This window comes from Equus asinus, chromosome 5, assembly GCF_041296235.1.
Source record: "Equus asinus isolate D_3611 breed Donkey chromosome 5, EquAss-T2T_v2, whole genome shotgun sequence".
NCBI lineage: Eukaryota > Metazoa > Chordata > Mammalia > Perissodactyla > Equidae > Equus > Equus asinus.
Window position 1 is genome coordinate 8,274,660 of NC_091794.1, and position 14,621 is coordinate 8,289,280.

Sequence of the window (14,621 nt, forward strand, 5' to 3'; positions counted from 1 at the left end):
AAGAGAGTATATTTCTTATGACATTAAAGATAATCAACTAAAACATGACTTATGTATATGGAACCAGGCGTTACTATGTATGTTCTTGAAGGAATCATGGCTATCCAATAGAGCATGTTATTAATGTTTGTGAAGATGATCAATTAATTTACAGCCAGATCAGTCGTCTGAGTATTGATCCATTTTATATATACCTTTTGACTGAAGTTTCCCCCAAAAGAAAACTGATTAACTCACTAGGAATTGAATAAAGTTTAATTCTAAATATTGAATAAAGTTGCAATTTAAAAACAATGAAAAATATGGAAAAACGTACTCCTTGATTAAAGAGGTTAAGATAAGCTTTTACCCACCCGTCCCAGTCAGCCTTCTGCCCTTGCCTTTCTGAAAGATTAGACATTTACAACACCTTTAATTTCCCTTTCTTCATCCATTTTATATGTGATGGGAGGGAAGAGGGCAGATAAAAAAGAGAGAAAATGTAAAAACTTTGTCCAAAATGCATAGTACCCTCAAGGGTCTACATACGTGTATATAAGTGTTCTTCTGAACGGTTTTCTGAGGTGTGGAGTTGTGTGAAGTTAATTGGATAGACTCAGGCCACACTGAATTCAAAACAGTAGAAGGAGGAGCATCTCCCAAAGCTAGTCTGGGGCTGTGCTCTCACACTGGATCATATGGGTCCCCTGAAATAGGTGGCAGAAACAGTTTCACCCAACTGCTCATTACATAATGGACTCATGTTAAAAAACCCACTGGACAACTTGTATGTCAAAAATACAAGATTCAGTTCTTGTTCAGCTATTATTGGCAATACTCTGTATCCCCAGTGCTACATTTGGTGCTATGAGACCCCCCAAAAAGTAAGATGTAAAGTCATCATTCCTCCGTTCAAGAAGCTTGAATCTGGATGGACCAAATAAAATAAATGTAATGAACTTCAATAAATTAGGGGTTTAACGAATTTAGAAAATAATTTCAGAGAAGTGAATTAATATCAATACCAAATTTGGTGCTGATTCTGTCCTTGATCATTTAGGGTAATTTTCTTTCTTAGTGGCAGGATGTCAAATACTTCCAAGCCAATATGACAGATGTCAAAACCCAGTGTGAGGTTTACATTAGGCAACATTTGTAAGGGGGTTTGCTTTTCTTTATTTACTTAAGTTTATTTTTACCTTAATAAGTATTAACTAATAATGAAGGAGATAAGAAAGCTGCTGCTTTCACTACCCACCCAGTAAAATTAATACTAACATTAATTTATTCAACAAATTTCAATTCAGCGCTTACTATGAGCTTATATTGAAGTTGGCATTGGAGAGGTAATAATGAACAGGACAGGCACGCAGACTAGTGTCTTTTCAAGGACAGTGTTTATCAAAAGGCAATAAGTACATGAATTTATGTATTTATTGAAGATAATCATCTTTGTTTTAGAATTTAACCATAAGTTACCATAAAGATGTTCCTAAGAACTTGGAAATAAAAGGATTAAGGCTGCCCTCTGAGCTAAAAGTTAATTCAATATATTCTGGATTAAAGAAAAGACCAACAAAGTCATCTTAAAAATAAAGAATGGCTCCCAAACCTTCAAGTGTAACTTGATTGAACATATTAACGTATCCAGGAAATAATGTGTCATTCAGAAGGAGATTGTCAGTCATGGAAGCAGAGAAAGAGAGACATGTGCAAAAACATTGGCGGCCCCCATCCAAACACTTTTCTGATCCAGAAGAGAGTGTGTTCTTAAACAATGGATGCTTTCTCAAAACCAGAATTAAGACGTAATGGTGTTAAAGGGCTTTATCTTAATACTATGCACACCAAGCAGATTTCTGAATGTAATTTGCTTTTGAATGGGATCTGCTTTCATAGAAAGATGTAGTCATGCTGACAAAAGTAAGTCTTATGGTCTGTGTGATGGTTTGAATTCTCATTGTAAAATAAGACATCAGCATTCTGACTTTAGACATCAGTCTCTGTGACTTTAGTGAATGTGAGTCTAACCCTGAAAGCAGCCACGCTCAGTATGCTGAAGTAATCGGGATTCAAATCTGAAAAACTGAAAGCTGGATCATGAAAAATTTATTTTATTAAGGTAAAAAATGCACTCTATCAAAACATATCAATTGGCTTTTCCGGGCTACAGTCCAATTTAAAGGTGAATTCCCGGCCATACGTGACATTATTACTCTAAATTTCTACATTTCCTAATGTTATAGGTTTCTAGGTGAGAAACAGAGCTACAGCTACGAGTATCAAGGTGCTGTTTTAAGATGTAAATGCCTAACTTAAACCCCATGGGGTGTGTTGCACGGATCCATATAGGCTGTGGGCATTGACTGTTTGACAGTGACTTCAGCATTCTAGGCAAGAGGCTATAAACTGCAGTGTATTGGTGGAAATGAATGTGGGCAGAGTACAGTGGAAAGACGGTTTCAGAAAAGGAACTCTGAAAACAAGTACATTCGCATGGCACAAAGTATGTTTTAGGACCTCGTGAATCAAAGTGGTCCTGGTAAACCATTGTAAATAACTGTGTTTAATAACAAGTCTTCGTGTTGGAAGCTCACCACGGGCCTTTCTCATTCTAAATGAAGGCTTCTAAAACAACCTTACCTCTTACACAGATATTTCTCATTTAATTCTTTACTTCTAGAACCTCTCATGTGAACTTTTACTCTGGCTATGGTTCTCAAAATTAGAAGGCAGAGAGGAAAGAATGTTTCTTAAAACAATATATCAAAAACAGTGATAATTAGCCTTCTTGGGGGAGCTGTTTCCTTTTTTTCAGTATTTCTTTCAGGCATCTGTGTTTCCGTTCTTCACAGCTTTTTCCAATAATTTTGATTTATCTTTCTCTGTCATTGTTTTCCTCTTCCTGATCATTCCATCAGTCAAATTATCACGGCGAGAGTTTGTCCTCGCAATCTTTCACTCAAAGTTCTAGGAGGAAGCTGTTGCCAGTGTTCGTTGTGTTGCTCTAGTCCGGACTGCGCTGGCAGAAGGCTGAGTGAACCAGAAACATCAAGCGGCTCTGTCGGCAGATTAGCTCCTCCGCGGGGCGAGGGCTGGGGAGAGGGCAGCGGGAGAAAGAAGAGAAGGCTCTGATGAAGGGCAGATCCCCGGGCTTCCTCCCAGCCAGTGCCGGGAGGTTCCAAGGGCAGAAGGTGACGTTCTATTTTTGGCCCACAGTAGCCGAAGTGGTATTACTAGCAGGACTAAGAAATTGTGTACTGATTAAGAGTGCAAAAAGTGTTTTCCCACACATTTTTATCAAGGCGTAAATCCAGACCATAAAACTTGGTTCATTTGGCAGAATGTGTTGGAAGCCCAGGATAAAGAAAAGGAGTGTCTCTCTGTTTCTATGTACCTTCTCTAGCTGCTCAACTATTAATCATTGAACAAGCTTTTAAGGTGCAGACCTAACGGCATGAAGAGCATCAGTCTCAAAAAGGCTGAAAAATGAGTGAGCCACTGAGGCAGCGCCACTATTCCAGCCATACGATGAGATATTTCCAAAAGAGGACGAGGGAATCTGGACAGTGTGCAGATCCGAGGCGGTTCGGGCTCCCTCAACCAAGTGAAACGCTGACTGGTTCTGCAGCCTTGTCAGTCAGTCTGTCAAAGTTGAAATAAACCCTGGGCAGCTTATCTTTCACTCAGATTAATTAGCTACTGAGTAACACAATGACAATTAATTAGGAAAACAGTGGGCGAGATAATCCACAATGCTGTCACTGAGAAATGCACAGTCTCCCGCACGCTGGACCGCAAAGCAGAACCTGTTGCCACATGTCTGGGATAAGCCTGTGTTTGTGCTTGGGAGTTATTTGCCAGAGGCGTTACCTCAAAGTCACTGACTCCGTCCTGGTGATCTCTAATTTCCTGTGAATAGCTGTCAGTGTGTCTTCTAAACAATCCCCAGCAACTTCGTGTAAGATGTTTTTTGTTTGTTTTCTGCTGTTTTTAGCTAGTCATTTACTAAAAACAAAAACAATTCAAAAATTCATAATTCCCAGATAAATGCTAAATGACAATAAAATACAGGAGTTGGGGTTATAATCTCTAAAAATGTTATCTTTCCGCATTAGTTTTCTATGAGAAATGTCAAATATCTCTCCGTAATCACTTTTAAAACACCTCACGCCATGATATTTTCTTTATGTATCCCCCACTATTATAATGAAGAGTGCAATGATATATTTAGTTTGTAATTATTCATTTTTAATACCTGAAATTATCTCTAAAGATCTCAATTAGATCTAAAGCTCTCACCTAATTCTGTTTGAACACAGCTCGGTTTAACAGATTCTGTTAAGTTTGCGTGATAATTACGGTTCCTAAAATATAACTACACACAGTGAAAGCTGTTGAACGTGGAGCAACAGCTCCAAGCCCTGCTCGCAGCAACAGGGTTTTAAAGAGCTTCCAGCTCCATTTTGCATAATAAGACCCACTGGTTGGCGGGACCCCTGGAAGCTGTACAAACTGCAGCACATCTGTTCCCTAAGAGGCGAAATGCTGCATCTCGGCTGAGATGTTTATGTTCTTTACCAGCAATGTTGTGAGGCAGCAAAGCCTAGAGCTGGCTAGAAGGAATTTTCTTTTATAGGCTTCCATACCCTTATAGGAAGAGAAAATTCGGGCAATGGTAAAGACAGCGAACCCCTGTACTTTGCTTCCTGATACTTAGCGAGTAGCCTCTTTTCATATTGGCAAAGTCAAAGTGTATTCAATATTTTGTGTGTGTGAAGTCTTGAGACTGACTGCAAGCTTAAGTCCACAGCAGGAAACGGAAATTTTAAAGTTCATTAATTAGTTTGTTTGAACTACTATTTCCAGAGCTAATTATTTGTTTAAATAAGAGATTCAGCCTTGACTCTTAGTGCTTATGAGTAAATGAAATGTTTTTGCACTTCACAAGCATACTTGAATTTCACATCTTGCTTTTATCCAAGCAACAACGTTCAGCCAAGACTTTCATGTAATTATACCTCTTCTGAGACATGACTTAACTTAAAGGAACAAATAATCAGCCTTTACAATAAGAATGCAAACTCCCTTAGAAATTCCATCATTTGTATTTTACAAATACCTCTGTAGTAGAAACTTTCAAGTTTGCGTTTACATCCTTACCCTGCTCCTGAGCTCCAGTACTCCATTTCCAAGGGCTTCCTGAATATTTAGATATTTTCCCAGCTATTCAAAGACAACATGTTAAAATCCAAAAGTCTTTACTTTCTATCCCACAATAACTCTTTCCTTCTCCTTCCTGCCTGCATTGCATTTCATTCTTGTTGTTTTTTAAACAGTACATGTTATTTTAACACTGTTACTCTCTCAGTCATCCAGATAGAAAAACCGATCACTCTGCGACACCCCCATCTAGTGAATCCTACTCATCGCCATTGCTACCTGCCTACTCTGAAGCTTCATTTCCTCTTTTCTACACGGGTGGAGAAATCTTCTATATTGCTTTTCCCAGCCAGTATCTGCCTTTCCAATCTGCTAGGAACAACACAGTTGTTCTACTCAAAGACCCTACTACTTATTGTGCAAAGCACAGAGACTTTAACTCTGTCATCAAGGCGCAACCCCTGCAAAGACTCAGCGTGGATTGTTGAACAAACATGAATCTGAGAGCTTCATTCCATAAGCTGGTGGGTGCCAGGGATAGGCCATGCGCCAGAGCATCGTGATGGCTATCCTGAAGTGGCCTTTCTCCTTGTAAAGCCTAAGGGATGCTGGGGAGCTAACCTGTGTTAATATTCTTGCTCCACTCACTCCTAGCTGGGTGACTGAGCACATGACCTACCCTCTCTGTGTCTCCATTGTCTCATCTACAAAATGATGACTAAAGGAGAGAGAAAGCACTTAACCTGATTTGGTTGATGTAAAGATTAGACGAGGCCATATATGCTATGTTCCTGGTCTAGGGCATTTGTTTGAGGTTACTCAATGAAGGTAAGTACAACGTTCCAGTGTCTCCAGTTAGCTGCACACCAGATTTGCCAGCTTATCCAACTTTGAAGGCTCATTCCAACTGTTGTCTCAAGGCAGGGCTCTCTAATCCTGCTGGTTTCACTTTCTCTGGCTTCTAAATCTCCATTTATCACATGCTTTACTTTGTGGTTATAATTGATTTTATTATAGTCACTGTTATTATTACGATATTCGCTAACACTCCTTTCACATAACCCCTACTGTCGTATATTAAAGCCTTACTATGACCTAGGCCTCACAGTTATTTAATCCTCATAAAGAAGGGACAATATTACTCTCACTTTACAGTTGAGAAACCTAAAGTTTGAGGGTAAATGGGAAGGTATTAAGTAGCTTGGTAGCTCACACAGTATCATTTGGCTAGTAAGTCATGAAATAAGGATCCAAATCCACATCTGCTCGACTCCAAAACCCACACTCTTAGCCTCAATTACCCTGTGGTGCTCCTGTCTTAGCCAGCCTATTTGAAGACGAATTTGCTAATGCATTACATTTATTAAAAGCGTAAATTATGTTTTTATGTAACATCTCTGTAACATCCCCTCCCCCAGAGCCTTGTATATGATAGCTGTTGAATACATACTTATTGAACGAATAAATCTATGAGTGAAGGTATGAAGTTAACATTTTGGAATAGAAAAGTCAGGGAGAACGCAATGGGAAGGTTGTCGGGTTTTCTGTGTGCATCATCCTCTCCAAGGAGCATAGGCAAAGAGCAATGGAGGGGGAGAGAGCCACAGACCATGCTGAAGATGATTAAAGAGAGTACAGAGCAGCTGTCAAAGCAAATATCAAGCCACATTAATAACTTTATAGCTCACCATGAGGCTGTCTCAAATATTTTCAAGAAAGCAGGATCCTTGCTGTTGCGCAGAGTAAGTGAGACTAATAATCAAGTGCAGATTCAAGGAATTTTTTTCCTTGGATATCTTGAGGTGCAGAATTTTAAAAAAATAAAATAAAAAGACTCTTAAACTGATGGAAAAATACATGACTCAGAGAAAAATATTATTGCATTCCTGGTATTTTAATTTGGGGCAGAGTTGATAAGAAACAAGATCTGCAACATTTGCCACCTATTATCTAAGTTGTTTGAATAGTCAGATAATATCCCCAGACTTCTGATGCTTATCCAAAAATAACTGTGTTGTGAGGCTTATGAGCAAAAGGCTTCAGCACTCCCAAGAATTGATTTTACAAGTTTTTCCACCTGTCCGGTAGGTTTGAAAGATGATCTACATGGATAAAGTGAAAATTTGAGGTCAGATGCTAGTTTCTGTACTAAATATGAAATTATTCATTTAAAATAGTTTCTGTTTTTTAAGTGGTAGCGACTTTACATATAAGTTTCTTGTGTATTAGCAACAAATTTCTGCATGATTTCTTGACTATAGTGTCCAGTAAACCTATTTGCTCATTGATACAGTTTTTCACTGAAATAAGCTTTTGTGGGTTTTGTGCTGTGACATCTGTGCATCCGTGTATGCAGATGACGTGAGCTACAAAGGAAGCAGGAGATTTAGTCTCTGGTCTCATTTAGCTGACATTTACAGTTTGTGAGCATTAGGGATAAAAAAGCAAACACTTTTAATTACATACTGATTTGGTGATGTGAAAAAATAAATATTATCATTGTTCTTCTCGGCTTCCACTGCCCTGTTTGTTTTGGGTTAGGAAAGGTAAGAAAATAGGAAGGGGAAAAAAGAAGGGTAAATGATGGGAAAGAACAAAAATTGCTAAGCCAAGTTGGAGTGCAATGACAGGCTTGTGGTCAGAGACGACTGTGGTATGCAGGATGGTGGCCCCTGTGACTCTGTAAATGGTAGAGCAGAATTGCAGTGGCTGTGCTTTTAATCATGGCCTAAAATAATCCTATTTATCTGGCTATTCCTTGTACTTCACATCTTAAGTTAAATGTTGCCCTTTTGTGGATACAGGCCCTGCTGAACTTTCTAAAGGGATCCACTTGTAACCACCCACTCAAAGCTGCTGCTACACAAGTCATGATGGGCCTCAGTCTTTCCCACTGGACTTTTTGTCTCAAGAAGCTTCGCATCTGCCTGCTGTATTCATCTCTGTAGCCTTTGGGCCTGGCATGGAAGGTGCTAGGTAAATGTTTGTTGAATGAATAAAGAATGAATAAATTAGCATTCTAGTTATTATTTTCCAAAAGACAATGTCTGTATGTGATGTAGCTAGATTTATTTATTTTTTTCTCTCACACGTGGAGCATGTGCTTACATGTTGGGACATGATACTTATTTATTTAAACAACAGTATTTCCAAGGCCCCAAATTTCTCATCACTGTAAGGGAGGGCTGTAAAGGTTCTATCTAATCTCTCTATACAGTAGAGTTCTATTTCAGTCATACAGCTATCATATGATACAGTAACTTGACCTTGAGGATTCTATGTGCAATCCATTTGTTGATCCACTCCATAGACCTTTGCTTTTATAATGCTCAAATTGACAAAGAAAAAAGTCATAAGTTTATAGAAGGTGAACTCACAGTATGCTCAGAGAGAAAGACCTGGATTAGGTAAAAGAATGTCTGATAGCTCAACCCTGACTCAAACAAGTTTTGAAATCAGTAATCACTTCAACTGGTAGAGCAAATTGTACTTTTGTTTTTTTAATTCCTGCAAATACCAGTAGTAAAAGATTGATGCTATTACTTAGAGTTTATGAGATTGTCAAGCTTAGGGTTGCAAACATTATGTAGGAAAATAAAACTCTCAAGGTCTTTTGCCCACTAGTGAGGACCAAGAGTGAAGGCCAGCTGTGGCTTACTGTCACTTGTGTGACCTCGAAGGATGTGTATCTAAAGTAAAATGATAAACTGGACCTTCTAACGTAGGTAAAGACTGTTGCTTATCCCAATGGCATTTCTTTCCCGATCTACATTTTTCTCTTTTACGAAGGATGTGGTAGGAAATGGTTAAGTAAGTGGTTATTGAATTATCTAACCTTAAGTTTATAATAAAATGTTAAAATGCTGATCCCTGGCTCTTTAATCTTTCTATAATCAGGATCACATTAGGGACAGATCTCCTATTTATTACTTTTTAATAAATCGTATAATTCAAACATTTGAAATGTCTATCTATGGCCTCTAAAGAAAGAATGAAGTCAAAATGCTCCCTTGGTTGGAGAACAAAAAGAGATGAAGAAAGTGTCTGTTACTTACTAAAAATATAAATAAGGGATTGAAAACACATTAATTGCTCTTCCTATTTGCAGGAGGATAGGAAGGATATTTTACATTTTATCAGTTAACTTTGGAATAAAGTAACAAAAGTGTAGATCAGAAAGATGGAACATTTACATGTTTAGAATGCTTTATCCATGAATATACTGCTATCTAGCTAATATTTTATGGTATCCTTTAGGTTAAATGGATTGGTTGCAAAGAATAAATAGATTTGGAAAAGTATCTTATATCATAGAGTTTTGATGAGATTATCCTAAAAAGGATATTTTACACATAGACTGGAGAGAACTCAGATATGTAATGTCTTATTTCCTATTTCCATTAGAGAGAATTATGTCAGTTCAGAATGGCCAGAATACCTTTCTTTAGTCCCAGAATAAAACAAGAATTTAGGGAGTAACCAAACTGGTATTGGAAAAAAAACTTTCCCTTTTATAACTTCTCTGATATCAATGAGAACTTTCTTACTGTTGTTATTAGCAGTCGTCGAAACTGATGTTCCTTTTTCCTTCTTATCTCTTCCTCTTAAAATAACAAAAGACTTTTGTGGACCATATTTGATTTACCTCTTTCCAGATAGCCCCCAAATTTGGGGATTTATTTTGTGAATCAATTAGAGCTGCATGGAAATCCTATTCCTTCTGTTCACGTTGTGAGGGATGCCTAAAGCCACAGGCTATGGGGGTTATTAGACATGCTTTTCTGAGGAGGAAATAGTAAAACAAAAACGGCCTGCCTGAAGTTGCAGTTTATAGATTGGAAAAAGGAACAGACAATTAAAAGATGAAGCTACTTAGGGCAAATTACTTGCAATCAAGCTGCAGCTAAATGAGCTTCTTGATGAGGAAGCCAAATTTATGTTGTTTCAAACCAAGGAGAAACATTAAAGAAGTTGAAAGGTGAGCAAAATGTTAGTACAATTGCATCCAGATAGGTTGATAAGAGAAGTTATGGAGGCAATTAAAACACAATGCCTTCTGACACACACACACACACACACACACACACACAGAATCTTACACAAAACACCTCAAAATAGAAGACTGCGTGATGACAGACACTTTTAGCCTTTGTTTACATTTTATGTAGATGCCCCTTCTCCTCATAAAAGCCCTGTGGCTTAAGAAGCTCAGTTGCAGATTATAATCATTTCCCCCCTCCATCTGCAATTTACTATGGACATTTTATTTGAAAATGATGTATTGTTTAAACGCTAAACAACTGTGTTTTCACTTTGTTTCTCCCCACCCTAAATTATCCCTTGGCAGCACTTTGAGTTGATTTTGAAAGAATATATTCGATAATGAATTCAGCACTTACACAAAGCACAAAAGCCATGTGAAATATTACATTTGCTTCTTTGTTGCTCAATATATATTTTTGCCTTCAGGGCAGCATGCATTAATTTCACTGAAAGCAGGGTATTGTCTACACATATCTGTCCAAATGGAATGACTTTCAGGATTTCTTAATTTTGAGAAGGCATCAAGTTAGGCTATCCTTCATCCCATTTCTGTTGCATTGGAATGTTAGGCGTAACAAGGGAGAAGGAAGGAAGCGATAATACAGATCCTCATTGGCAGTCAGTAGTACAAGTGTATGTAGAAAGAGAGAGTTCTCTGCTGACGTTTCTCCTTATCTTGATTTCCTTATCCTTTCATGCATTAAGTTTTGCATGAACAGAATCTCGAAAAAATTAACAGCCCTTGTCTGAAATAGACAAAAAAAGCTTTCTCCTTCAATGATCCCCTTTAGGAAGTAAACACTCTCTGATAGTCAAGAATTAACACGGACAATAAAGAAAATGACCATACAGAGCAACAAATAAGAATGTGATTCTGCTGCGAACAAGGCATTCTTGGAGTTGAAATGTCACACTGTCAGCACTGCCCTGGCCAGCTCTGCCATTGAACAACAGCCCAGGAAAATGCCCAAATGACCACAGTGGAGTTAAGAGGTCCTTTCTCCATCTGATGTCGTCCAGCTACATCTCCCATTTAACAAAATGTAAAGAAAATAAACAAAAAATACTCTATAGGACATTGAGAAAAATTTGGCCCTGAAAATATATTTGTATCTTTTTTATTTCTTTCCAGTGAGTTATAAATTTTCAAAGACATATTTTAAGCACTTCTGAAAAGTGTCTCATTACATTGAAAGTGGTGGCATTCCCAGACTCTCCCTATATCAGCCTGGTAAGGAGAGCTTACAGGAAATGGGAGTATTAATATACAGGATAAAGATTGACTGTTAATTGAGTGACCAAAAATGGGCATAATGGTGATTTTTCTCTTAATGTTATCCTTAGATGCAAGCCCAATGAGGCAAGTCTGCTTTTAAAGAGTAGTGAGAAGCGTCTGACAAGTATCCCTCACATTTGAGGCAGCTAAATAACCAACAGAAGCAAATCCTAGTAAAAGAATAGAACTGCAATTCGAGTGACCTGGATTCTCCTCTGAGTGCCATCATTACCCAGCTTGAAAACCCTGTGCAGACCAGTCTACTCCTCCTCATCTCCAAAATGAAAGGAGCGAACTAAGTAAGATTCTTAGAACTACGCGACTCTAAAAATGCTTCTGTAACCCTAGGTTATTTCAGCCTTCAAAATTTGTTTTGGTTAGAGGAAAAGTAAAACATAAAAAGTGAAAATCCTTGCTTCTTTATGCAGAACTTGGGTCTATGTCTACTTTCAGAGTACTTGGCTCAGTGGCGGGTACTCGGGGTCCTGTGTTAAAGGCTGAAGACAGGATAATCTCCTAGCAGTTTGATACATTACATTTGTCTTCTATACTTAAAATCCTTAGAAGTTATGGCAAATTACTCATTTCACCCATGTTTGTATTACATTGTGTCAAAACATGTTTATTCTTCTCCCCCCACAGTGCTGCTATAACATGCTTCTTTAGGGAAATGACCAGGCCTTTTAACTTACATCTCTCCTAGTACCTAATGAAACTCCCATCACAACTTCACTGGCCTTCTTTGTCGCCACTGTCCTCCTTGGTTCCTGATGCCTAGTCATGCATACCTCTTTTCACTTCTTTTACTTTCTCAAATTTGTGACTTCCACTCCAGATTATGTTATTTGTTCTGCTTTGAATGATATACTATCCTTTCAATCCCCACCCCCAACTCTAACATATACACCCTTCACCTTGCAAATTCTTACTCATCCTTCGGAACTTAACTTCACCATCTCTTAGATCACCTTGAATAAGATCTTCTTAATAATTCTCCTTTGTAACAAATAATCCAATTTTAATTATCTAATTGATTATGTATATTACTTGCCTACTCTTATATAACAACCCATTCCAGATTCAACGGCTTCAAAATAAACAAAGAAACAAAAAATACATTATTACTCACATGCTATAGGTTGGCTATGTATTTCATCTGCTGGTCTCTCCCAGGCTCACTCAATTAGACAGACCAAAATGGCTTTATTCATGTGTCTGGAAATTGGTGCTGACTCATGAGCTTTCATTCTCCAGTATGTTAGACTGACTTTCTTACCACATGGCAGTCTCAGGACAGTATTATAAGATGGCAAGAACAGAAAGTGTGAGGCATCTTAAGACCTAGGATCCAGAATTCACGTACTAAACTTCTGTCTCATTCTGTTAACCAAAGTAAATTACAAGGTCAGCCCAGATTCAAGGAGGTGGAGAGACAGACTTCATCTTTTGTTGGAAGGAGCAGAAACATCACATTGCACTGGGCTTGGATGTAAGAAGGCAGGACACAGCAGGGACCATTTTATAACTCTCTACCACAGTATGCAAAATTATTCGTTTAATTTCTGTCTTTCCCACTAGAATATCAGTATATATGGACAAGGGCCATGCATTTTTTAATCTCTGTCATATTGCCAGCATTTAATATAGTCTTTTACATGTTCTAGGCATATTTCAATATTTGTTGAATGAATAATTAAATGAATGAATCAATGGCTGAATTAATAAAAAAGGAAAATAACAGATTTCATGAACTTCTCCCTATCAGGGTGAAGCTTCATCCACAGAAAAAGAGAGCTATTTCTTTCCTTAACCCCGCAGGAAAGTAGAAACCCCACAAACAGAGGCCGAGTTTACTTAAAATTTGTTAAATATCAAGGTACTACAATAGTTTTATATTGCTGCGGTAACAAAAGGCCACAAACAACAAATTAACACAGCATAAATTCTTGAGCTCACAGTTCTGCCAGTCGGAAGTATGGCGTGGCTCAGCTGGAGACTCTGCTGAGGTTCTCACAAGGCAGAAGTCAAAGTATCACCTGACTTGGCTCTTATCGGTAGGGTATGATGAAAAATCAACTTCCAGGATCAGTGAAGATGGATAGAGACCAGTTCCTTGCAACTGTAGGATCAAGGTCCTCCTTTCTTGCTGGCTGATGGCTGGGAGTTGTACTAGCTCTTTCAGGCTGCCCACATTTCTTCTCACACATCCCCCTCCATTTTCTAGCCAGTGACATTCATAAAGTCCTTCGTGTGTTCAAATCTCTCTGACTTCCACTTCTGTCCTCAGCTGGGAGAATGCTTTGCTTTTAAAGATTCCTGTAATTACACACTCGGCCTACCTGGGTAATCCATGCTGATCTCCCTATCTTAAAGTCAATTAATTATTAACTTTAACTACATTTGCAAAGTCATTTTTGCCATGTAATATAATATATTTGCAGGTGTGGCACCAGGGGGCAAAAGTCAGGGGGCCAAAATCCTGTCTATTATAGATGTTAAACAGCAATAAACTTTAAGTTTGAGGCAGCAAGGAGATGATTTGGGAGATGAATTTAGGAAAAGGTGATTTCAGAACTCCAAGTCTGTCATGTCTACTCTCCTTCCCATAATCCCCTGAAAACAACTACTATTTGGTATGTCTACTGTAATCAAACCTACTTATTGATCCCATGACCGCTGAAAATATTTATCCCATTGAATGAATTTAACCTAGGATGTTGTCTCTGATAAGGATATTTTCATTCTAGAACAAACAGAACAAACTGTGATATGAAAAGACAAAAGCAGACACAGTGCTTATAGAATTTGGATTACAGAGTGTTATAGGCTAATTTGTGTCCTTCAAAATTCATACGTTGAAGCCCTAAACCCCAGGACCTCCGTATGTGACTATTTTTGCAGATAGGGCCTTTAAAGAAGAGATTCAGTTTAAAATGATGCCTTAAGGTGAGCCTTTATCCAGTATGACCGGTGTCCTTATAAGAAGAGGAAATTGGGCACACAGAGAGACAGCAGGGATGTGTGTACACAGAAGAAAGAACATGTGAAGACACAGTGAGAAGGTGGCGGTCTATGATCCAAGGAGAGAGACCTCAGAAGAAACCAAATCTGCAGACACTTTATCTTGGACTTCCAACCTCCAAAATTAGGAGAAAATAAA

General features: G+C 38.2%; 1 long non-coding RNA gene across 1 annotated transcript in view; it reads right to left on the bottom strand.

Annotated features, from left to right (window-relative positions):
• Positions 1 to 13,743, bottom strand: part of LOC139045219 (uncharacterized) — a 49,940-nt gene extending 36,197 nt beyond the window's left edge. The window contains exon 1 of the long non-coding RNA XR_011503144.1: positions 12,591 to 13,743. This is a non-coding gene — a long non-coding RNA (uncharacterized lncRNA). The remainder of the gene's footprint in view (positions 1 to 12,590) is intronic.
• Between the last annotated feature and the right edge of the window lie 878 nt (positions 13,744 to 14,621).